Raw genomic sequence first — 24,467 nt, forward strand, 5'->3', positions numbered from 1 at the left:
TGATGATGTCACATCCCGGGAGCGGTGCATGATGGAAGAATATCCCCATAGGAACTGCACAGCTCCCGAGACGCGAGTCATCAGAGAGCAGTTAGACAGAAAACAACAACTCCACTTCAGAAGCTAATAACTATTGGAAGGATTAAGATTTTTTTAATAGAAGTAATTTACAAATCTGTTTAAAGGAGTACTCCAGTGCGCACTTTTTTCCTTTTATCCCGTCCGGGTTGCAAAATAAAACACACTCTCTCTTACCTGCCAACGAGCCCCCGGAGCTCCGGTACAGGTGTTCGGTCCCCGGGCTGTATTCTTCTTACTTCCTGTTAGCCCATCTCGTCACAAGGAGCTTCAGCCTATCACCGGCCGCAGCGATGTCCCGCCTCGGCCGGTGATAGGCAGAAGCTCCGTGTGACGTGCCGGGCTAACAGGAAGAAGAATACAGCCCGGGGACCGAACACCTGTACCGGAGCTCCTGGGGCTCGTTGGCAGGTAAGAGAAAGTGTGTTTTATTTTGCAGCCCGGACGGGATAAAAAGGAAAAAAAGTGTGCGCCGGAGTACTCCATTAACTTTCCGGTGCCAGTTGATATATAAAAAAAATTTGGCCTGGAATACCCCTTTAATGCTGACAGAAGGTGAATATAGAAAAGCCAGTCTTTTTCACATTGTTGATACAGCGGGCGTTCACCATGACAGCCCACATGAGAGATGGTCCCATAGGACCTAATAGGAATAGGAAACAAAGGTTAAAAGCCCCTCCCCCTGGCACCTTCCCCAGTGTTTTCCTGTTCCTATTAGGTCCAGGACAGAGTGGGAGTCTCTTTTTGCGCTCCTTTTATTTTTTCATTTAGTTAGTTTTTTTTGTTTCCTGTGGGCTTGGGATCGGTATACTTCATGTTTCCCTTCACTTTGTATGCCTAGTTGTTGTAGGGATCCCCTTTTCCCTACCTCTGGGAGTGTGGGTTACTGCACTCCTGAGAGAGTTAAAAAAGGTACCTACACGGGGAGGGGATTTTTTTTTCCTCTTCCTTCCCCGCTCCGCACGGGCCTCTCTTACCTTTGTTTGCCATGTCTGGTCAGGGGGAGGCTGTTCGGGGACTGCATTCAGTGATCTGGCGGCACTTCCTGTCGGGCGTCGTGCGTGTACATGCCACCAGAAACTTGGATGTGAGTATTGGTTCTGGACAGCGGAAGTGCTTGAGAGCGGAAGTGACGCTTCAGGGCACCAATATTTGAAACTTACAAGGGTAAAAAAAAAAAAAAAAAAAAAAAAAAAAAAAAAAAAGGTAGGGAACCAGCGTCCTCTTTGTCTATGCTGTGTGTCTACTCCAACCATGGACTCACAGGCCTTCTCCAGACCTGACTCTGCCGAGCAGCCTGTAGCTTCAGTTCTTGTAAGTGATATATTTTCCTGCATATGTTTTTGCTATATGGATTGAGGTTTTTCCCTTCTCAGTTACTTAGTAGGCTCCTTTCTCTTCCACAGGGAGACAAGGAACCATCTCAAAAACTTAAAGGGGTACTCCGGCGGTAAGACATTTTATCTCCTATCCAAAGGATAGGGGATAAGATGCCTGATCGCGGGGGTCCCGCCGCTGGGGACCCCCGTGATCTTCCACGCCACACCCCATTAGAATCAGCCCACGCTCCGGGTCTGATTACTAGCGATCACGGGGACTGAGCATAGTGACATCACGGCTCTGCCCCCGTGTGACATCACGCTCCGCCCCCTCAATGCAAGCTTACAGAGGGGGCGTGACAGCTGTCACACCCCCTCCATAGGCTTGCATTGAGGGGGCGGAGTGTGACATCACTATGCTCCGTCCCCGTAATCGCTAGTAATCAGACCCGGAGCGAGCACGCGGCGGGACCCCCGCGATCAGGCATCTTATCCCCTATCCTTTGCATAGGGGATAAGATGTCTTAGTGCAGGAGTACCCCTTTAAGTCTAAAAAATGTGTCATGGGCTCGGATAAATTACCTGACAAGTATAGAAAAGCTTTATGTAAAAAAAAAAAAAAATTACCTGCTAAAAAATTTATGTTTCCTATTCATGAAAATTTTAAAAGTTTAATTCTGTATGAATGGCGTGATTCTGGAAGGAAATTGCAAGTTTCCAAAGAGATTAAAAACAGATTGCCTTTTGATGAAAAAGATACAGATCTGTGGAGCTCAGATGTCTAAAGTAGTCAAGAAGATAGCCCTCCCCTTTGGGGGATTCTTCTCAGCTGAAAGATCCCATGCATCGTAAAATGGGCGGTCTTTTAAAGGAAAACTTGGCAGGCCTCAAACGCAATCTTAAATCCTAATATTGCTGCCTCTAGTGTGGCCAGGGCTTTTTTTTTTTTTTTTTGGCTCTTCCAAATAGAAGAGCAAATTGAGAATAGAACCCATAGAGAAGATTTATTAGCTTCTATTCCTATGCTAAAACTTGCTTCTGGTTTTCTGGCGGATGCCTCAGAAAGTCAGTCAGAATGGCAGAAAAATCTGCCGCTTTATCAAATTCCTCTAGAAAGGCTGCATGGTTTAAGTTTTGGAAAGGGGATTCAACTTCAAAATCTAAGCTTTGCTCTATTCCTTGTATGGGTAAATCTGTGTTTGGGCCTGTCCTGGATGATACCCTGGAAAAGGCTGCTGATAATAAAGTTTTTCCCGGAAGAAAAATCTGAAAAACCTGTTAATATTTTTCGTTTCCAGGCGAATAGAGCCAATAGCTACAGAGGTAAAGGAAAGTCAGGTTGATGGAGCTACCCCAAAGGGGAAAGGTAACCCCAGTCAAATCGCCAACAAACAATGACGTTTGGTCGGCGTTCCTCAATGGGAGTCTATAACATCAAATCCCTGGATCCCAAATCTTCTAAGATTTAGATACTAGATAGAGTTTTCCTTCCTACTGCCTCAAACGTTTCTAGTCTCCAGCCAACCCTCCCCCCTTCTGCATGAGAGAATGTTGTAAGGGGTGAAGAATTTGCTTCAGTTGGGAGCCATTACTCGGGTTCCCTTTTCAGAAAAACATCGGGGTCATTATTCATCCCTCAGCCTAGTCCCGAAACCCAACGGGTCTTTCAGGACTATACTAAATCTGAAGTTCCTCAACAAATTCATAGTATGCAAGAGATTCAAAATGGAATCAATGAAAACTGCGATGCCTAGGATATCTCCCAATGCTATCATGGTTAGCCTGGATTTAAAAAGATGCCTATTTCCATGTACCAATCCACCCAGACCATCAACAGTATCTACGGTTTGCTGTCAAGGTGGGAGATCAAGTTTTCCCATTATCAATTTGTGGCCCTTCCGTTCGGCATGTCATCTGCCCCGAGACTGTTCACAAAAATAATGGTGGAGGTGGTAGCTCATCTCAGACTACAGAATATAATTCTAGTTCCTTACCTGGACAACATTCTGTTAACAGCATCTTCAAAACAACTTCCCATTTGAATCAGGTGATCCAGTGCCTTTAGAATCTGGGATGGATCATCAACCTTGAAAAATCTGACCTTCATCCAAGCCACAGGAAAATTTTTCTAGGGATGCTAATGGACTCTTGGGGGGGGGGGGGGGGGGGGGGAACAAAAAAAAAAAAAAAAAAATCTACGATGCTTCCTCCGGAGAAGATAACGCTAATTTAGTCAAAAAAAGAAATTTCAGAAATGAAAACGTATATCGGTAAGGGAAGCCATGTCAGTATTGAGCACAATGACATCCACGATTCCTGCAGTCAGGTGGACTCCGTTCCATTCAAGACAGCTTCAACTTCAGACTCTCAGTATGGAACAGATCTCAACTAACGCTGGACAAGAAGTTCTGCTAGCACCTGGTGTAGTGAAGTCCCTAAATTGGTGGCTAAATGCAACAAACCCAATAAAAAAAATAAAATATATATATATTTTTTTTTTAAAAAGGGGGGTCCCTTGGGTTTCAGGTCCTGTTCTAGTAGCTATGGATGCAAGTGCCTTAGGTTGGGGTGCTCATGTTCTAGGGTCGCTGGCCTCATCTCAAACAGTTCTCCTCGAATTACAAAAGGAACTGAGCAGTGTGGGAGACCCTTCAGGCGGCCAAGAATCTTCTCTTCAATCAGGATCTAAAAATCTATTTGGACAATTCTACCGCAGTCGCTTTCCTAAGACATCAAGGTGGCACAAGACAAGGCTCTTCAAGCTATTGCAGCCAGAATCTTTGCCTGGTTGGAAAGAAATGTTTCCTCCATAATGGCCGTCCACCTGAAAGGCTCAAAAAAAAAAAAATAAAAAAACACAACAGGTAAGAGACTTGAGTTGGATAACTCTGGATCTGGGGGAGTGATCTCTAAATACTTCCACATCAACTTCTTGTGCTGAAATGGGGTCAACTGTTTGCCGGCCGCCAGAATGCAAAGGTTGCTCTGTTTTTTTCTCACTAAATCCAAGGGACAGACCGCAAGCAGTGGATGCGCTAGCAGAAGACTGGAATGCTCCTCTGGCATATGCCTTCCCTCAATTCCCATTGATAGCAAGGACTCTTGCAAAGATTCGAGACAGCAACCTAAAAAGGTGATTTTTGTAGCCCGATACTGGCCGAAGAGAGGGCGATTCTGCCTCCTAAAGAGCTTAGCCATAGAACCTCCTTTTCCTCTACTTCGAATAAAAGAACTTGCTGAGCCAGGGTCCAGTAACCCATCAAGGTCTAGATAATCTTCATCTCACTGCCTGGATTTTGAGAAGTCAACCTTAAAGAATCAAGGTCTTTCAAGTAAAGTTATTTCTACACTGTTGAAAAGTAGGAAACCTTCTACAGACAAGATTTACAGATCCCTCTAGACCAAATTATCCACAGATATTGGACTTTTTGCAAGAAGGATCTCTCTCACAGCCCTTTGATGATCAAAATACGCCCCCAGGGCTGCAACCTGAACTTTCAAATAGCAGACCATCGGTGGATTAAAAAGGTTTTTTTTAAAGCAGTATCTAGATTAAAACCTAAAAACCCAATCCGTACTCCATATTGGAACCTCAACTGGGTGCTCTCAGCCCTTACTACTCAACCCTTTGAACCTCTACATCAATGCTCATTAAAATGAATTACTATCAAGATGGCCTCTCTCATTGCAATAATATCTACATGGAGAATTTGAGAAATTCAAGCCCTGTCAATTAATGAACCACACTTGTCTATTTATGATGATAGGGTAACTCTTCGATTAGATCCCTCGTTCCTCCCCAAAATAGTAACAGATTTTCATAGATCTTTAAAAAAAATCATCCTTCCATCTTTTTGTAACAAAACTAAAAGAGCCTCAGGAAGAAAAATGTCCTTTGCTAGATGTTAGAAGGTGCCTTCACTATTTAGAAGTCACTAATTCTTGGAGAAAATATTAAAATTTACTCTTACAGTTCCAAGGTCCTAACAAGGGTAAAAAAGCATCTAAAAGTTCAATAGCCCATTGGATAAAATATGCTATTGCTGGAGCCTATAAAAAAGGTAGAGGCGAGCAAGTCGCTGTTGGTCTAAAGGCCAACTCTATTAGATCAGTGTCAACCTTTGGGCAGAAAGATCTGCTGCCTCTATAGACCAAATTTGTAAAGCTGCTACTTGGTCCAATCCTCATACCTTTTTCAGACACTATAGACTTGATTTTTCTGATTCTCACGATTTGGCTTTTGGTAGAAAAGTTCTGCAGGCCATTGTCAAACCCCCCCCCCCCCACACCGCCTACCAAGACCGGATCAGTGACTGTTAGGCTATGTTCACACAGTGGACACTGGAATCCAAAACCTCTGGCGCGGAAATTCTGCCAAGTGACCAGTGCAGCAGAATCCCATTGAAATCAATAGGACTGTTGCTGTGGCATGTCCTAGCGTAATTACGCGTGGAAATTTTGCCGTGTCAACGTTGCCTTATTCTTTTTGTCATTATGCTAATTAGCAGCCTGGGCACGGGTGGGGTCAAGATCTCTCCTTCAGCACGCTGACTGTAGTGCTCGGCCTGGCTCAGTCATAGCATGCCTCTGCCTCCCTACTTTGTGTCATGCCCAAGGTTTAAGTTGGCCACGGCTGTGGAACTGCACCACGGCCGCTTAAGAGTGTACCAAGGAAGCGGCACGTGTGCACTAGGGCATGAAACAGAGCGTTCTGATTGGCGATTTCTTGCAGGTGTTATGAACCTACCTTTTATAGTCAGTCCATATCACATTTGTGCCCTCTGTGGCATGGATATGTCTGCATAATGTCAAAATGATATGCCAACATATCTGTGCCTGGGCCCCATTAATTTCAGTGTCCTAAAGGCAGTCAGCTAGTTATTACATTCAGGTCGTATTCTAAGTGTATTCTCACAGAATTACGCAATTAAATTTTTTCTTCTTCTTCAACAGTGCCCTACATATAATATTTTCTGGTTCCGTTATACTATATATGAAACTAAAGTGTGCTAATGAAGAGTACAATTTGTCCCACAAAAAAATAAGCCCAATACAACTTTGGTAGTGGAAAAAAGAAAAAAAAAATTATGGGTTTTAGAAGGTGAGGAGGAAGAGAACGTAGGCCACAAATCAAAATGTATGAGATTGTTCCAGCTACTTGGTTTTATGCAGTTTTTTTTATCTAATTTTATTCATCTGCAATAAAGAACGGGATCTTAAGAAGTGCCGGCTTATGTGACATTTCTACCAGGTTGTGGAAGGGTTAATTTCAATGGCCCAAATGTAGTCACAATTTGGGCTGTATGCGCTTAAAAACGTGGTTTACTGAGTCCGCTGTAGATAGCGCATGCAGCCTAAATGGTGACTACGTTCAGGCCATTAAATTGAATGGCATCCACAGCCCTCCATTACAGTATATGTCGGCATCCTTTTATGGCAGAGGCAAAATGCAGGACAAAGCCTAACAGGGATTATCTGTCTGTGCCTGCCAATGATATGGATTTTCACAGGGTTGAGGAGTCAAAGCTATGCCTTTCTGACCATGCATAGTCACTACTTTCAGGTACATTGGATTACTGGTAAGTACAATGTTCCCATAATGTGGGGGGTTAAAGAAAACTATGGAAACCCTAAGATTTAAGAAAACCACCTAAAGTTCGTGGAGTAAAAGATTAAAAGCACCTTTGCAACAGATTTTTATTGCAGCGAAGTAAAGGTTATGTTCACATGAGTGTTTGGAGCTGTTATCTGATTAACCCCTTAACACGCTAACGACCATGGCGGGGGGGATGCACGTTCCCGCACCTGGACGAGTATACACGTCCATGCATCTTGTGGGTACTGCTCAGTGTACACACGAGATCAAAGCAGGGACTCGGCTGTAACACACAGCCGCATTTTAACCCTTACAGCTGGAAGTGACCGCGGTCTGTAAGAGTTTTGACAGAGGGAGGAAGCTCCCTCTGTCTTCCATGCAGCGTGATCACGGGGTCCTGTGTGTGATCCCTGGTGGGTGGGGGACTGCCGCACTGCCGGGACCGAAGTAAGCTTCGGTCTCAACAGTTTAATCCTTACAGCCGCGGTCGGAAGCGACTGCGAGCTGTAAGGAGTTTGACAGAGGGTGGGGGCTCCCTCTGTCTCTCTCCTGTAGCACGCCGCAACAATCGTGGGGTGCTGCTAGTTACCTGGGCAACCGGGGGGGGGGGGGTCTTAAAAGGTTATTGACTGTCAGGATGTGCCAGAGGTAGGCAGCATATAACTTCCATGCTTTGGAATACTAAAGTATTCCAAAGCAAAAAAAAAAAAAAAAAAAATTCACATTTAAAAAAATTTTTAAAAAATAAAAGAAAAAAGTGTAAGGGTAAATAAAATACATTAAATATATAGAATTTTTTTTTTTTATAATGTGTAGGATCACACAGCGCACCCAGCTGCAGCAGTGATCTTGCCCTTGTGCAATCTCGGTGTGAAATATGCTGCAGATGCGCTCTATATGACCCTACACTGCGCCCCGGTCATACTGCGTTTCAGCAGTACGCTAGAGGTATCAGTCAGCATCACGTTAAAAAAATAAAATAAAAAAAATGTGATGCTGACGTATACTGTAGCAGCTCCATTCATTTCTGAAAGACTGCTACAATATACATTGACATGCTTCTTTTTTTGACATGACAATGGACACCTATACTGCAGAAATGCAGTATGAATGGGGACTCTCACCCAACCCCCTCCCGCAAAATAAACCAGTCTTTCCAAGTTTTTTTTTAACCCCTTGGGGACAGAGCCCATTATAACCCTAAGGACGGGAGCATTTTTTTTGCAATTCTGACCACGGTCATTTTACATATTCTACTTTATGTAAGTGGTAAATTTTTGTCGATACTTGCATCATTTTTTGGTGAAAAATTTCAACATTTTATGAAAAAAATAGAAAATTTAGCATTTTTCTAATTTGAAGCTCTCTGCTTGTAAGGAAAATAGACATTCCAAATAAAGGATATTGATTCACAAATACAATATGTCTACTTTATGTTTCCATAATAAAGTTGACATGTTTTTACTTTTGGAAGACATCAGAGGGCTTCAAAGTTCAGCAGCAATTTTCAAATTTTTGACAACATTTTCATAATCAGAATTTTTCAGGGACCAGTTCAGTTTCAAGTTGATTTAAAGGGCCTTCATATTAGAAGTACCCCACAGGTGACCCCGTTATAAAAAACTGCACCCCTCAAAGTATTCAAAAGGTTTAACACTTTAGGTGTTTCACAGGAATAGCAGCAAATTGAAGGAGAAAATGTAAAAAATAAAAAATAAAAATTTATTTTTTTATTTTTACACTCACATGTTCTTGTAGACCCAGTTTTTGAATTTTTACAAGGGGTAAAAGGAGAAAAAGTCCCCCAAAATGTGTAACCCAATGTCTCTCAAGTAAGGAAATACCTTATATCTAATATATAAGTGTTCGGCGGTCGCAGTAGAGGGCTCTGAAGGGAAGGAGCGGCAATGGTATTTTGGAGAGCGAGTTTTTCTGAAATGGTTTTTGAGGGGCATGTCACATTTAGGACGCCCCTATGGTGACAGAACAGCAAACAAAATTAAAAAATAAAATACACCATATGGCATACTATTTTGGAAACTACACCCCTCAAGGCACGTAACAAGGGGTCCAGTGAGCCTTAACACCCCACAGGTGTTTGACGACTTTTCGTTAAAGTCGGATGTGAAATGAAAAATTAGATTTTTTAACACTAAAATGCTGGTGTTACCCCAAATTATTCATTTTCACAAGGAGTAATAGGAGAAAATGCCCCACAAAATTTTTAACCCCATTTCTCTCGAGTAAGGAAATACCTCATATGTGGATGTAAAGTGATCTACGGGTGCACTAGAGGGCTCAGAAGGAAAGGAGCGACATTGTGCTTTTGGAGAGCGAAAAAAATGGTTGCTGCAAAATGTTTTTTTGGGGGCATGTCGCATTTAGGAAGCCCCCCATGATGCCAGAACAGAAAAAATAAAATTCAAAAAAAATTCAAAAAACCAACCACACGGCATACTATTTTGGAAACTACACCTCTCACAGAATTTAATAAGGGGTGCATTGAGCATTTACACCCCACTGGCATTTGACAGATCTTTGGAACAGTGGGCTGTGCAAATGAAAAATTACATTTTTCATTTTTACGGACGACTGTTCAAAAAATCTGTCAGACACCTGTGGGGCGTAAATGCTCACTGCACTCCTTGTTACATTCCGTGAGGGGTGTAGTTTCCAAAATGGGGTCACATGTGGAGGGGGTCCACTGTTCTGGCACCATGGGTGCTTTGTTAACACACAAAGCCTTAAATTCCAGCCTAATTCTCTCTCAAAAAGCCCAAAGGCGCTCCTGCTCTGATCATTGTAGTTCGCCTGCAGAGCACTTTACATCCACATATGAGCACTTTACATCCACAGAGCACTTTACATCCACATATATACTCTGGAAAAAAGCCCTCCAAAATTTGTAACCCCATTTCTTCTATTACCCCTTGTGAAAATGAAAAATTTGGGGTAACACCAGCATTTCAGAGTGAAAAAAATAAAAATTATTTTTTTTTATAATTTTCATGTCCAACTTTAATGAAAATTCGTCAAACACCTGTTGGTTGTTAAGGCTCACTATACCCCTTGTTACATCCCGTGAGGGGTATAGTTTCCAAAATGGGGTCACATGTGGATTTTTTTTTTGCGTTCCATGTCAGAACCGCTGTAACGATCAGCCACCCCTGTGCAAACCACCAATTTAGGCCTCAAAATGTACATGGCATGGCGCTCTCACTCCTGAGCCTTGTTGTGCATCCGCAGAGCATTTTAGGTCCACATATGGGGTATCAGAAGAAATTGCGTTAGAAGTTTTGGGGGTCTTTCTCCTTTTCCCTCTTGGAAAATGAAAAGTATGGGGCAACACCAGCATGTTAGTGTAAAAAAAAATTAAAAATTTTCCACTAACATGCTGGCTGGAGGTTTGCCCCCATGTGAACATACAGGGTCAGGGATGTGGAAATCCTATCGCCTGACGCCCGGGACAAGTAGTTTTGGGCGCCGGGCAGGTGATTTTTTTTGTAGATTTAGCCCTGTATCGGGCTAGCAGGGACAGACAGACTTCCCCCTTCTTTTTCTTTAATGCCGGTGTGAGGCGCAGGAGCCGATGCAAGTCTGCACCTCACACCAGCGCTCAGGGTGTATGGAGGGGGCGGCGGCCCCCAGCTGATTTCAGTAGCCGGGTGCCGCTGCTCAGAGAAATTTCCACCCCCCTGAGGGTACATTCACACGGGCAGGTTTACAGTAAGTTTCTTGCTTCAAGTATGAGCTGCGGCAAATCTTTCGCTGTGGCGCAAATTTCTAGCAGGAAGCTAACTGTAAACCTCTGCCAGTGCGAATGTACCCTAAAAATACTACACTACACAAACACATAAAGGGTAAAACACTACATATACACCCCCTTACACTGTCCCCCCCCCCCCCCCCCCCCCCAATAAAAATCGTATTGTACGCCAGTGTTTCCAAAATGGAGCCTCCAGCTGTTGCAAAACAACAACTCCCAGCATTTCCGGACAGCCACTGGCTGTCCAGGCATGCTGGGAGTTTAGCAACAGCTGGAGGCACCCTGTTTGGAAATCACTGTCGTAGAATACCCGTATGTCAACCCCTATGCAATCCCTAATTTAGTCCTAAAATGCGCATGGCGCTCTCTCACTTCAGAGCCCTGTCATATTTCAAGGAAACAGTTTAGTGCCACATATGGGGTATTTCCATACTCGGGAGAAGTTGCACTACAAATTTTGGGGGGCTTTTCCTTTTTTTTAAAAGGAAAATTTGTGGGCTACACCAGCCTGTTAGTGTAAAAAAAATAAAAAATTACACTAACATTCTGGTGTTGCCCCATACTTTTTATTTTCACAAGTGTTAAAAAAATTTAAATAAAAGACCCCCAAAATTTGTAATGCAATTTCTCCCGAGTACGGAAATACCCCATAAGTGGGCGTGAAATGCTCTGCGGGCGCACTACAAGGCTCAGGAGTGAGAGCGCACTATGTACATTTGAAGCCTAAATTCGTGATTTGCACAGGGGTGGCTGATTTTACAGCGGTTCTGACAAACACAAAAAAATAAATACCCACATGTGACCCATTTTGGAAACTACACAACTCATGGAACGTAACAAGGGGTATAGTGAGCCTTATCACCCCACAGGTGTTTAATTAAAATTCTTCAAATTTGGATGGAAAAAAAAATGAAAAAAAAAATTTCTCACTAAAATGCTGGTGTTACCCTAAAATTTTTTCATTTTCACAAGGGAAAAAAGCCCCCCAAAATTTGTAACCCCATTTCTTCGAAGAACATACCTCATATGTGGATGTAAAGTGCTCTGCGGGTGAACTACAATGCTCAGAAGAGAAGAAGCACCATTGTGATTTTGAAGAGAAAGTTTGTCTGGAATTGAATGCCACGTGTGTTTACAAAGCCCCATAGTGCCAGAACAATGGACCCCCCCCACATGTGACCCCATTTTAGAAACTACACCCCTCATGTAATGTAATAAGGGGTACAGTGAGCATTTACGCCCCACAGGTGTCTGACAGATATTTGGAACAGTAGTCCGTGAAAATGAAAAATTTTATTTTTCATTTGCACAGCCCACTGTTCCAAAGATCTGTCAAACACCAGTGGGTGTAAATGCTCACTACACCACTTATTAAATTCTTCGAGGGGTGTAGTTTCCAAAATGGGGTCACATGTGGGGGGGTCCACTGTTCTGGCACCACGGGGGGCTTTGTAAACGCACATGGCCCCCGACTTCCATTCCAAACAAATTCTCTTGCCAAAAGCTCAATGGCGGTCCTTCTCTTCTGAGCATTGTGGTGCGCCAGCAGAGCACTTGACATCCACACATGGAGTATTTCCATACTCAGAAGAAATGGGGTTTCAAATTTTGGGGGTCATTTTCTCCTATTACCCCTTGTAAAAATGTAAAATTTTGGGAAAAACCAGCATTTTAGTGAAAAAATAAAATAAAATCTCTCTTCATTTACACATCCAACTTTAACAAAAAGTCGTCAAACACTTGTGGGGTGTTAAGGCTCACTGTACCCCTTGTTACATTCCTTGAGAGGTGTAGTTTCCAAAAGAGTATGCCATGTGTTTTTTTTGCTGTTCTGGCACCATAGGGGCTTCTTAACCCCTTAACGACCACGGACGTAAATGTACATCCTGGTTCGGCGCACATCCGAGATTGCGCGGATGTCTGCCATTAACCCCTCAGATGCTGTGGCAATGTGCATGTTAAAAATAGATGACCGGGTCGCCCACATCGCTGCCGCGGCGATCCGATTGTCTGTAATGGCGGACGGAGGTCCCCTCACCTGCCTTTGTCCATCTCCCGGGGTCTCCTGCTCTGGTCTGAGAGAGCAGACCAGAGCAGGAGAAAGCCGATAATACTGATCAGCGCTCTGCCCTATGCATAGCACTGAACCCTATTAGCAATCAAATGATTGCTATAGATAGTCCCCTATGGGGATATAATGTAAAAAAAAAAAAATTAAAATTAAAAATCCCCTCCCAATAAAAATGAATATTGTCCGTTTTTCCAATTTCCCCCCCCCAAAAAAGTGTACATTTTTATTTTATTTTTGATAAACATATTTGGTATTGTCACGTGCGTAAATGTCCAAACTATCAAAATATAATGTTAGTGATCCCATACGTTGAATGGCATAAACGTAAAAAAATGCTGCTTTTTTGTCACATTTTATTCCCAAAAAATAAAAAAAATTATAAAAAAAAGTTTTATATATGCTAATGTGGTATTGATAAAAAATACAGATGGCTCAAAAAAAAAAAAAAAAATGAGCCCTCATACCACCCTATATACGGAAAAATGAAAAAAAGTTATAGGTGGTCAAAATAGGGCGATTTTAGACTACTGATTTAGTACAAAAAGTATTATATATTTTTTTTTAAGTGGTACAAAAATATAAAAGTATCTAGCCATGGGTATCATTTTAATCGTATTGACACAGAATAAAGAACACGTAATTTTTACCGTAAATTGTACAGTGTGAAAATGAAACCCTCCAAAATGTGCAAAATTGTGGTTTTCACTAAAATTTCCTCCCTAAAAAAATATTTTTTGGGTTCGCCGTACATTTCATGATAAAATGAGGTTTCATTACAAAGTACAATTGGTCATGCAAAAACAAGCCCTTATATGGGTCTGTAGCAGGAAATAAAAAAAAAGTTATGGATTTTAGAAGGCGAGGAAGAAAAAACGAAAACGCTGAAATAAAATTGGCCTGGTCCTTAACCCCATTTGGGATTAAAGGAGTAGCCCAGTGGTGAACAACTTATCCCCTATCCTAAGGATAGGGGATAAGTTGCAGATCTCGGGGGGTCCGACCGCTGGGGCCCCGACAGCCCGTGGGAAGGGGGCGTGTCGATCACCGCACGAAGCGGCGGCCAACACGCCCCCTCAATACAACTCTATGGCAGAGCCGGAGCGCTGCCTTTGGCAATCTCCGGCTCTGCCATAGCAATGTATTGAGGGGGCGTGTCAGCCGCCGCTTCGTGCGGCGGTCGACACCCGCTATCTGGCCGGAGAGCCTGGCCCCCGTACAGAGAGATCGCAGGGGGCCCCAGCGGTCAGACCCCCCGCAATCTAAAACTTATAAGTTTTCACCACTGAACTACCCCTTTAAGGACTTTTATAATTTTTTGAAGGCGAGGAGGAAAAAACAAAAAACTTTTGTATTTTCATCCACAGACTAGTATGAGGACTTGCTTTTTGCGTGACCAGTTGTCCGTTGTAATGCCATCACTCACTTTACCATAAAATGTATGGCGCAACCGAAAAAATACTATTTGTGTTGTGCAAAAAAAAAGTTTAAATTCCCCCTATTTTGAAGGCCTATAACTTTCATTTTTCCGTATAAGCGGCGGTATGAGGGCTGATTTTTTTTGCGCCATGATCTGTACTTTTTATTAATACCATATTTGCTTTAATAAAAAATTTATTAAAAGTTTTATATATTTTTTTTTGAATAAAATAGCAGCTATGTAGCAGATCCGATCATCCAATTTAGTGACCGCAGCGCTGCAGATGCCGTGATCTGTATTGATCACAGCATCTGAGGGGAATCTAGAGAGAGGGAGGAAGGCGCCTCATGTGCGGGATCAGTAGATCTTGTTGGTGGGGGTAGGGGATGGTAATTCCCAAGCCGCTTACCAAAGTTGGTTGTGCGCCCACACACAACAAGGTAAAGTGCAGAAGAAGTAAAGAAGAAGGTCCACTGCAGCCCTCCTGGGTAAGAGTAAAATCAAAACCGAAAGACCAGGGAGTCAGGAGTTTGTCTGGCGCAGAGAGGAGCCATCAGGCAGCCAAGTAAAATCAATGGATTTATTAGATGCAACGCGTTTCGCTGCGCATGCGCAGCTTCATCAGGCATGACAAGAGAAGGCTGGTAACAGATATATATACCTCCAGGAATTAACCATTAGAGTACTTTTTGAAAGAGTTGTTACATAAAATTACAAATCCACATATGAATGTGACAATGTATGAAAAATATATAAATAGATATAAATAAATATAAATAGACAAAGGTCGCAAAAATAATAATGAAACAATAATGTAAACACACAATGGAATCATATAAACACATATACATATACATATATATAATACAATTATCGCATGTGGTGTGAATATACCACCACAAGGAACTCAAGCAATCACACCGCCTAGTCACCGGTGCGGCATTCAACAACGCAAGTTGGATATTATTTTAATATATATAATATTAGAGACCTATAAAAGGTGCTATATATGTTAGTTCAAAAAAGTAAAAAATTGATTTGTATATCACTGCATTATTAAATGAAAGGTAAATAAACAGTGCGATAAAACAAATCGCAACTGACGAGAGGGTGATGTATGAACACTATTTAGAGAAAGTGAAAAAAATGAACTAAAATAACTAGTGCGGTATTGAATACAGCACCCGGCGAAAACGCAGGGTGTGAATATTCGTAAAGATCCAAATTTACAAACCTTATAAAAATATATAAAAATAATATATAAAAAATGCTGTATGCAGAAAGGAAAGAAAAACAAAAAGCAGAACATGGATAATAAAACAAAGAATAATAGATACCCAATGGGGCGCTCCAGGGTGAACAGCACCGAAGGAACAACGAAAAAAACTATCAAGATATAATATTTTGGAGATTAGTACATTGGAAGAAATGGAAAGATTTTAAACCCTAATTTATCAGATTATTTAACTGTATCGATACATTCATTAAAACCTTGAGGGTGCAAAGTGTGTAGTTTGTGGATCCAGAAGGATTCACGATTATTTAATCTTTGTATTCTGTTAGGTAAATGAATGGGGATAGTTTCTAAAATAATTAACTTTGAAATTAATTTTAGAAACTATCCCCATTCATTTACCTAACAGAATACAAAGATTAAATAATCGTGAATCCTTCTGGATCCACAAACTACATACTTTGCACCCTCAAGGTTTTAATGAATGTATCGATACAGTTAAATAATCTGATAAATTAGGGTTTAAAATCTTTCCATTTCTTCCAATGTACTAATCTCCAAAATATTATATCTTGATTGTTTTTTTTCGTTGTTCCTTCGGTGCTGTTCACCCTGGAGCGCCCCATTGGGCATCTATTATTCTTTATGTTTTATTATCCATGTTCTGCTTTTTGTTTCTCTTTCCTTTCTGCATACAGCATTTTTTATATATTTTTTTTTATATATTTTTATAAGGTTTGTAAATTTGGATCTTTACGAATATTCACACCCTGCGTTTTCGCCGGGTGCTGTATTCAATACCGCACTAGTTATTTTAGTTCATTTTTTTCACTTTCTCTAAATAGTGTTCATACATCACCCTCTGGTCAGTTGCGATTTGTTTTATCGCACTGTTTATTTACCTTTCATTTAATAATGCAGTGATATACAAATCAATTTTTTACTTTTTTGAACTAACATATATAGCACCTTATAGGTCTCTTATATTATATATATTAAAATAATATCCAACTTGTGTTGTTGAATGCCGCACCGGTGACCAGGCGGTGTGATTGCTTGAGTTCCTTGTGGTGGTATATTCACACCACATGCGATAATTGTAATATTATATATTTATAATATATATATATATATGTTTATATGATTCCATTGTGTTTTTACATTATTGTTTCATTATTATTTTTGCGACCTTTGTCTATTTATATTTATTTATATCTATATATTTTTCATACATTGTCACATTCATATGTGGATTTGTAATTTTATGTAACAACTCTTTCAAAAAGTACTCTAATGGTTAATTCCTGGAGGTATATATATCTGTTACCAGCCTTCTCTTGTCATGCCTGATGAAGCTGCGCATGCGCAGCGAAACGCGTTGCATCTAATAAATCCATTGATTTTACTTGGCTGCCTGATGGTTCCTCTCTGCGCCAGACAAGCATCTGAGGGGGTTAATGGTGGACATCCGCGCAAACGCGGATATCCGCCATTACCGGCCGGTCCCTGGCTGCTATCAGCAGCTGGGACCTGCTGCGCATGATCCGAGCATCGCTCCGATGCTCACAGTTATGTATAGGACGTAAATGTACGTCATGATGCGTTAAGTATCAGCACACCAGTACTTACGTTTACGTCCGGCGTCGTTAAGGGGTTAAGGTGAAAATGGGCTTGGTCCTTAAGGGGTAAACCGTGACATGCCCCCCCCCCCCCCCCCCCCCCCAAAAAAAAAAAAAAACATTTCAGAAAACTCACTCTCCAAAATCCCACTGTCGCTCCTTCCCTTCTGAGCCCTCTAGTGCACCCACAGAGCACTTGACACACACATATGAGGTATTTCCTTACTCGAGAGAAATTGGGCTATACATTTTAGGAAGATTTCTCCTTCTACCCCTCGTAAAAATTCAAAAACCAGGTCTACAAGAACACGAGAGTGTAAAAAATGAAGATTTTGAATTTTCTCCTTCACTTTGCTGCTATTCCTGTGAAACACCTAAAGGGTTAACACTTATTGAATGTCATTTTGACTACTTGGAGGGGTGCAGTTTTTGTAATGGGATATTTCTAATATGAAGGCCCTTCAAATCCACATCAAAACTGAATTGGTCCCTGAAATTTTTTTTCTTCATTTTGTGAAAAATTGGAAAATTGCTGCTATACTTTGAAGCCCTCTGATGTCTTCCAAAAGTAAAAACATGCCAACTTTATGATGCAAATATAAAGTAGACATATTGTATGTGTGTATCAATATACGATTTATTTGGAATATTCATTTTCCTTATAAGCAGAGAGTTTCAAAGTAAAAAAAATGCTACATTTTCTATTTTTTTTCATAAAATTTTGGAATTTTTCACCAAGAAATGATGCAAGTATCGACAAAATTTTACCACTAACAAAGTAGAATATGTCACGAAAAAACAATCTCGGAGTCAGAATGAAAAGTAGAAGCATCCCAGTTAATGCTTAAAGTCAGATGTGCAAAAAATGGCCGGGTCCTACAGTGAAAATTGTCTGGGTCCTTAAGGGGGTTAACTGATGCAGCCTAGCTTAGGGTGCATTCACACCACGTTTTTGCAATACAGTTCCCGTATCAGGTTTTTGGTGAAAACGGATTCCTTAAAACCTGACTAAACTGTGTGTACAAATTTCAACCCGTATACAGTTAAAAACCATATACGGTTTGAAAAATGATGTCCGGTTGCATCAGTTTTTTTTAAGAAAAAACTTATACGTTTTTAAACTTTTCACTCCATTTTGAATAAAGTTTCACTTGTTTGATTGAAATGCCAAAAAAAAAAAAAAAAAACTGTGCAAAGGCAAAAACCGGATGGAACCGTACGCACACACAGTTTCCATTGACTCCCATGTTAAAAAAAAATTTATAACAATATATACGGTTTAATACAGTTACATTTTTTACCAGGACCAAAAACAGTCGTAGACTACGGTTTTGGGTCCGGGAAAAAAAACTGAAAACCGTACAGGATGCAAAACGGACACAACCTGATGCATCTTTTGGCTCTGTTTTCAATGGAGTCTCAATGCATACGGTTTGGTACGGTTTTCACATAGAAAACTAATACGGGAACTGTATTGCAAAAACGTGGTGTGAATGCACCCTTAGCCAGGCTGTATCAGCGGTAATCACACTGTGTAATGATAGCAGTATATAGTGAATGCAATCTAATGATTGCATATAAAAGTCCCCTAGGGGAACTGAATAATGGTAAATGGTGGAAACGTATAAAAAATACCAAACACCAGAAACAAATTTTTAGTTGCATCATATAATCAGGCAAAATTTATGAAAGAGCAATCAAAAAGTCCCATCAAAACAAAAATCAGGATCATCAAAAATACATCACCATAAAAGAAAAAAAAGTTATAGGGGTCCGAAAATGACCATTTTAGACATACTGGGGGACATTTACTAATCTAGTCTATTCTGGGTATGCATATAGACCAGCGTATGTGGTAGTCTCCTGTCTATTGTGCTCCTAATTTATCAAAGGTCTCACAGCCCTTGATAAATTCTGTGCTCAGACTTCAGGGTCTACAGCTTAAACTGCATTTAGACCTGCTCCAACATGGTCTGACATTTCAGCGTATTTTGGGCAGATGCGACTTGTTGCACAAAAGTCGCACTTGATAAATTCAGCACCAATGCATTCTCCAATGCATTTCCGTCTAAAATAGACTTGCATGCATCATGTTCTAAAAATCCTCCACAGCAAAAGTCGCAGAAAAGTCGCACATATTTAGACTGCGACTTTCTGTGCGACAAAGTTAGACAGGAAAAACCAGTCTAAATCCTTTGATAAATCTCCCCCACTGACTTTGGTAAGGGTTTTTCTTTTTTGGTAGTACAATAGAAAAGTTTTATAAATTGGGTATCGTTTTTATCACATTGACCTACAGAATAAAGCAAATTGCATAAAAACCAAACCCCCAAAAGTAGCAAAATTGCGGTTTTCTTATCGATTTCCACTCAAAAACAAGGATATATCTAAGGTTGAAAAAGCTATTTTCTACATATGAATCTGCGTAAGGGTACGTTCACACATACGCAGATTTGATGCACAGGATTTTCTGCTACAGATTTCAATGTAAACTAAATGACTGAGCACAGCTTCTAATCAGCAGTTACAAATCCTGCATATCAAATCTGCACAGGATCTTATACGTGTAAACGTACCCTTAGGGTATGTTCACACGAGCGGATCCACAGCGTATTTTACGCTGCAGATCCGCCGCTGAAGGACCCCTACAGGGTTCCTTTACATGTGCCTGCTCGGAGTAGCAATAGGCCACTACGAGCAGACACTGCTGCGATGTGCGAGTTGCCGCGCATGCACAGTGCACTCGCGCACATCGCGGTCCCTTCCCCTGCTCCCTGAGCTAGGCTGCGAGTATACTGCGCATGCGCGGCGACTCGCACATCGCAGTGTGTCTGCTTGTAGTGGCGTGTTGCCGCTCCGAGCAGGCAATTATAAAGGCAGCATACAGCGGTCCTTCAGCGGCGGATCCGCAGCGTAATATGCGCTGAGGATCCACTCATGTGAACGTACCCTTAGGGTCTATTCACTCGTACAGTATTCTGCGCAGATTTAATGCGCAGGATTTCAAGCTGTGTTCAGTCATTCAGTTTACAATGAAATCTGCAGCAGGAAATCCTGCGTATCAAATCAATTTATGAATAGACCATTAATATACAAAATAATTGTCATTCTAACAAGAGTGCATTGTAAAGACAGTGATCTATCAGGCAAGAAGAAAAAAAAAAAAAGCAGCTGGCTCTAAGTGAATGTTCACATGTGGCAGATTAAACATTTCTGTGACTGCACATTTTTCCATACCTCTCCCTCACAAATGTCACAGAAATTCCTTAGAGGGGAATGGACAGTGCCAGGAACGTCTCCAACACATCTGCCGCAACAAGTGAGCACAGAATAGGGGCTTGTACACACACAGCCAAGGGTGGACCATACTGCGGAGGACCGCCTCTAGGGGGCGCTTTACAGCGCAAAGCTTTCAAATAGCTGTCATTGCACCTGACTATTAGCGGGCTCCTCACAGACAGCCCAGGAAAATGGAGCGCAGCCAGTCACACGTGTGTGAACAATGCCCTGCATAAAAATAGAATAACAGCCGCATATCGCGTCCTCCTGAGCCCCTCCTTGTGTCACTCTAGGGCTACACACCCATGACAATTCCTTGGTTACTATGGAGATGATGGGAAGGAGAGGATGATGCTGCTCGGCAAAGACAAGACTGCCTCGTCTACCAGAGACATGAGCCCAGGTGCCCGCAGCCTCGTCAGCCTATCCAAGGTTAGCCTGGCCCAGCTACACCGAAAACTTCCCGCTCTTCATGGAGAAGAAGTCGAGGGCAAGGCGGGCACAGGATCCTGACAGGGCAACAGATGGGAAGGGTCAGCTCCATCCACAGGAGAGCAGGGATCTACACCATGGGGCACGTACCTCGTGTATTCCAGAGCTGGACATGAGCACCGGGGGGGCACAGACGCGGGCACCCACACACCCCCACTTACTACAACTACTTTCCAATCGGCTCCTGCATGGAAGGAAGCCAGAGCCCGCCTATGGGGTGGTATTACACTCATAAGCTACAATGGCCCTCATCTGACGCGTCTCTCCACCTCACGGCACTTCCTTTTAAAGCTACAATTCCTGACTAGTCCTTTCATGAGGCAGAACACACGTGTCTCAGGACCTACACATAATGACTGTTTCCCAACCAAGGTGCCTCCAGCTGTTCCAAAACTACAACTCCCATCATGCCCGGACAGCCTTCGGCTGTCCGGGAATGATGGGAGTTGTAGTTTTTGAACAGCTGGAGGCACCTTGGTTGGGAAACACTGCATTATGATCTTATTACTGCTGTAGCTTCTCAATATATGTGGGTCTTAGGCCCCTTTCAAACTATAAAGTTGTTCCGTTAAAAGATCTGTTATAAACATCCGTTAGGGTTCACACCACGATTTTGCTATACAGTTTAAGAAAAAAAACGTATGCAACCATACAGAAAACCGTGCCCATAGACTTCCCATTCAAAACCGTATGCACCATATTGCATACGGTTCTCTCCGTTTTTCAAACCATACTTTTTTTTTCCGGACAGAAAACCGCAGCCTACCACGGTTTTTGGTCCAGGTGAAAAACCGTATTAAACCGTATACGTTTTTTTTAAACATGGTAGTCAATGGGAACCGTACAGAACTGTATGTGCGTACGGTTCCATCCAGTTGTCACCATACGGTTTTTGACTTTCCGCAGTTTTTTTTCTTGGAATTTCAATCAAACAAGTGAAACTTTATTCATAATGGAGTGAAAAAGTTCAAAACGTATAAGTTTTTTTCTTAGAAAACAAATGCAACTGGACAATTTTTCAAACCGTATGCAGATAAAAATTTGTACACGTTTTGATACCGTTTAGTCAGGTTTTGAGGAATCTTTTCTTTTATCAAAAACCTGATACAGGAACTGTATTGCAAAAAGGTGGTGTGAACCCACCCTTAGAAAAACCCTAAAAACGGATGTTAAACGTCCGTTACAAAATCCCATTCAAGTCTATGGTATTTTTTGATTATTATTGACCCGTTATAGCCCTTCATGAATAATGTGACGGAAGAAAAAATGGCACATGCACTAATTTTTCTTCCATCACAAGAAACAGGTAAATTAACGGCCGTTATTTTTAACATTGAAGTCTATGACAAACGGATGAGCCTTTATGTCATCCATTTGCCCCCAGTTTATAATATATGTTATTACTTCCGAGCATGCTCAGAAGAGGTGACATCAGCAGACTCCTGCAGTGCTGAGGGACTACTACTACTCCCATCACGGTAACAGACTTGTTTCCATGATGGGAGTAGTAATTCCCCAGCTGCACGAGTCTTCAGACAGCTGGGGAGGCTACATTAGGGGTTGTACTACTACCTCCATCATGAAACAGTCTGTTCCATGGTGGGGGTTGTAGTACAGGGGCTGAGGGATTGATTGCACCGGGTCTCACTCCTGAGACCCCGTGCGATCAGAAGTTATTAAGCAGGGGAACAGGCGGCATGATCCGCAACCCTGCGATGTATCGTGTGTTTTTACTTTCTTTTTCAAATCCCCCACTGAGGGCCCTGAATGGCCGGCATCGAGGAGCCATCAAGGGCTCCCAGCGGGGTTTTTAAAATGTACATTGTGAGTGGCAGCGGGGGCCATATGTATATTAAAAGAGCTGTAGGGGGCAAGATATATAGCGCTGCAGGGGGGGCAGACATATAGCCTATATATCTAGCCCGCCCAGCGCATTTATAATATCCCCCCCCCCCCCCCCAGGGCTTCTATATACATATACCCCTGCACCGCTATGAATGAAAAGTATTGTATCAGCATCATCGGACTGGCCGGATACTTTTCCCATATAGCGCTGTGGTGGCATAATATGACAAATGCGCTGCAGGGGGCACATTATAAATGCGCCAGTGGGGGATATATATTCATTAATGCGCCGGTGGGGGATATATATTTATAAATGCGTTGGCAGGGGTATATATTTATTAATGTGTTGCGGGGGGCATATTATAAATGCTCTGGGGGCTAGATATATAGGCTATATGTCTGCCCCCCCACCCTGCAGCACTATATATCTTGCCCCTCACAGTGCTTTTCATATACATGTGGCCCCCTCTACCACTCACAATGTTCATTTTAAAAAATCCCCGCAGGGGATTTACCCTCTTGGGGATGAACTGCTTCCCCGATCTTTGAACGGGTACTCCGGTGAAAACCTTTTTCTTTTAAGAAAAGTTAAACATATTTGTAAATTGCTTCTATTAAAAAATCTTAATCCTTCTTTTACTTATTAGCTGCTGAATACTACAGAGGAAATTATTTTCTTTTTGGAATGCTCTCTGATGACATCACGACCACAGTTCTCTCTGCTGACGGTATTATAATAATTATTATTGTTGTCCTTAGTGGGATTTGAACCCAAGTCCCCAGCACTGCAAGGCAGTAGTGCTAACCACTGAGCAACCATGCTGCCCTTAGCATACATCTGCTATGCATCTGCTATGCATGGTTGCTAAAATGGACAGATATGTCAGCAGAGACTGTGTTCGTGATATCATCAGTGTTCCAAAAAGAAAGGAATTTCCTCTGTAGCATTCAGCAGCTAATAAGTACTGGAAGGATTAATATGTTTGGATGTGATGCTGGAACGTACACACATACACACACACACATTGAGTTTTATATATATAGATAAACTAGCTGAATACCCGGCGTTGCCCGGTTTTTCCTTCCTAATCCTTGTTGCGGAGGAAAATAAACAAAGGAGGAAGCTTTTGACTTCATATCCCATCCTCATATATTGTTGTCATATCCCAACACCATATCCTGTCCTCACATCCCGACCTCCTATCCAGTCATCATATCTCGACTTCACGTCCCGACCTCCTATCCAATCCATCTATCCCAACCTCGTATCCAGCCATTTGGAAGTTATGCAGTAACATATTTCCCATAGTCTTGTATGGGACTTAAAAAAATAAAAAAAAATAAAAAAAAACGACTTTGGCAATTGGGGGTCAGTAAGGGTTAAACTACCTATCCTATGTTTGTTGTTGACATGTAAGTAACATGTGTGCCAAGTTTCTTGTTAATATCTTTAGCAGTTTGGACGGGATGCTGGAACATACACACACACACACACACATCCTGAATTCATTTTTTGCATGGTGGGTTCTTTCATCTGCTGGTCTTTTTAGCTGGACTGCATGTCTTAGTGGATGTACTATGACACATTCTGGATCTTAGGTGGTGTTTACAAGTAACAGTCTGCCCGAACATGCTGTACAATATGCATTTTTAGTGCTTATAGGTGTGAAACGTCCCACAGTATTTTGACATCTTTTACATATATAGCTGAACTTATAGTTAATGTCAAAGTTATGAAATTCAGTCTCTGG

General features: G+C 41.8%; 1 protein-coding gene across 4 annotated transcripts in view; it reads right to left on the bottom strand.

Moving 5' to 3' along the window:
• The window catches only part of AGPAT4 (1-acylglycerol-3-phosphate O-acyltransferase 4), a 232,326-nt gene extending 210,998 nt beyond the window's left edge, over positions 1-21,328 (bottom strand). The window contains exon 1 of one of the 4 annotated variants that reach the window (XM_056566792.1): positions 20,962-21,328. The gene's annotated coding sequence lies outside the window, so the exon portion shown is untranslated. Of the gene's footprint in view, positions 1-20,337 lie in introns of all 4 variants that reach the window. The other 3 variants (XM_056566788.1, XM_056566786.1, XM_056566785.1) reach the window with 3 other exon arrangements.
• Positions 21,329-24,467: the final 3,139 nt, after the last annotated feature.

Source organism: Hyla sarda, chromosome 3 (assembly GCF_029499605.1).
Source record: "Hyla sarda isolate aHylSar1 chromosome 3, aHylSar1.hap1, whole genome shotgun sequence".
Classification (NCBI taxonomy): domain Eukaryota; kingdom Metazoa; phylum Chordata; class Amphibia; order Anura; family Hylidae; genus Hyla; species Hyla sarda.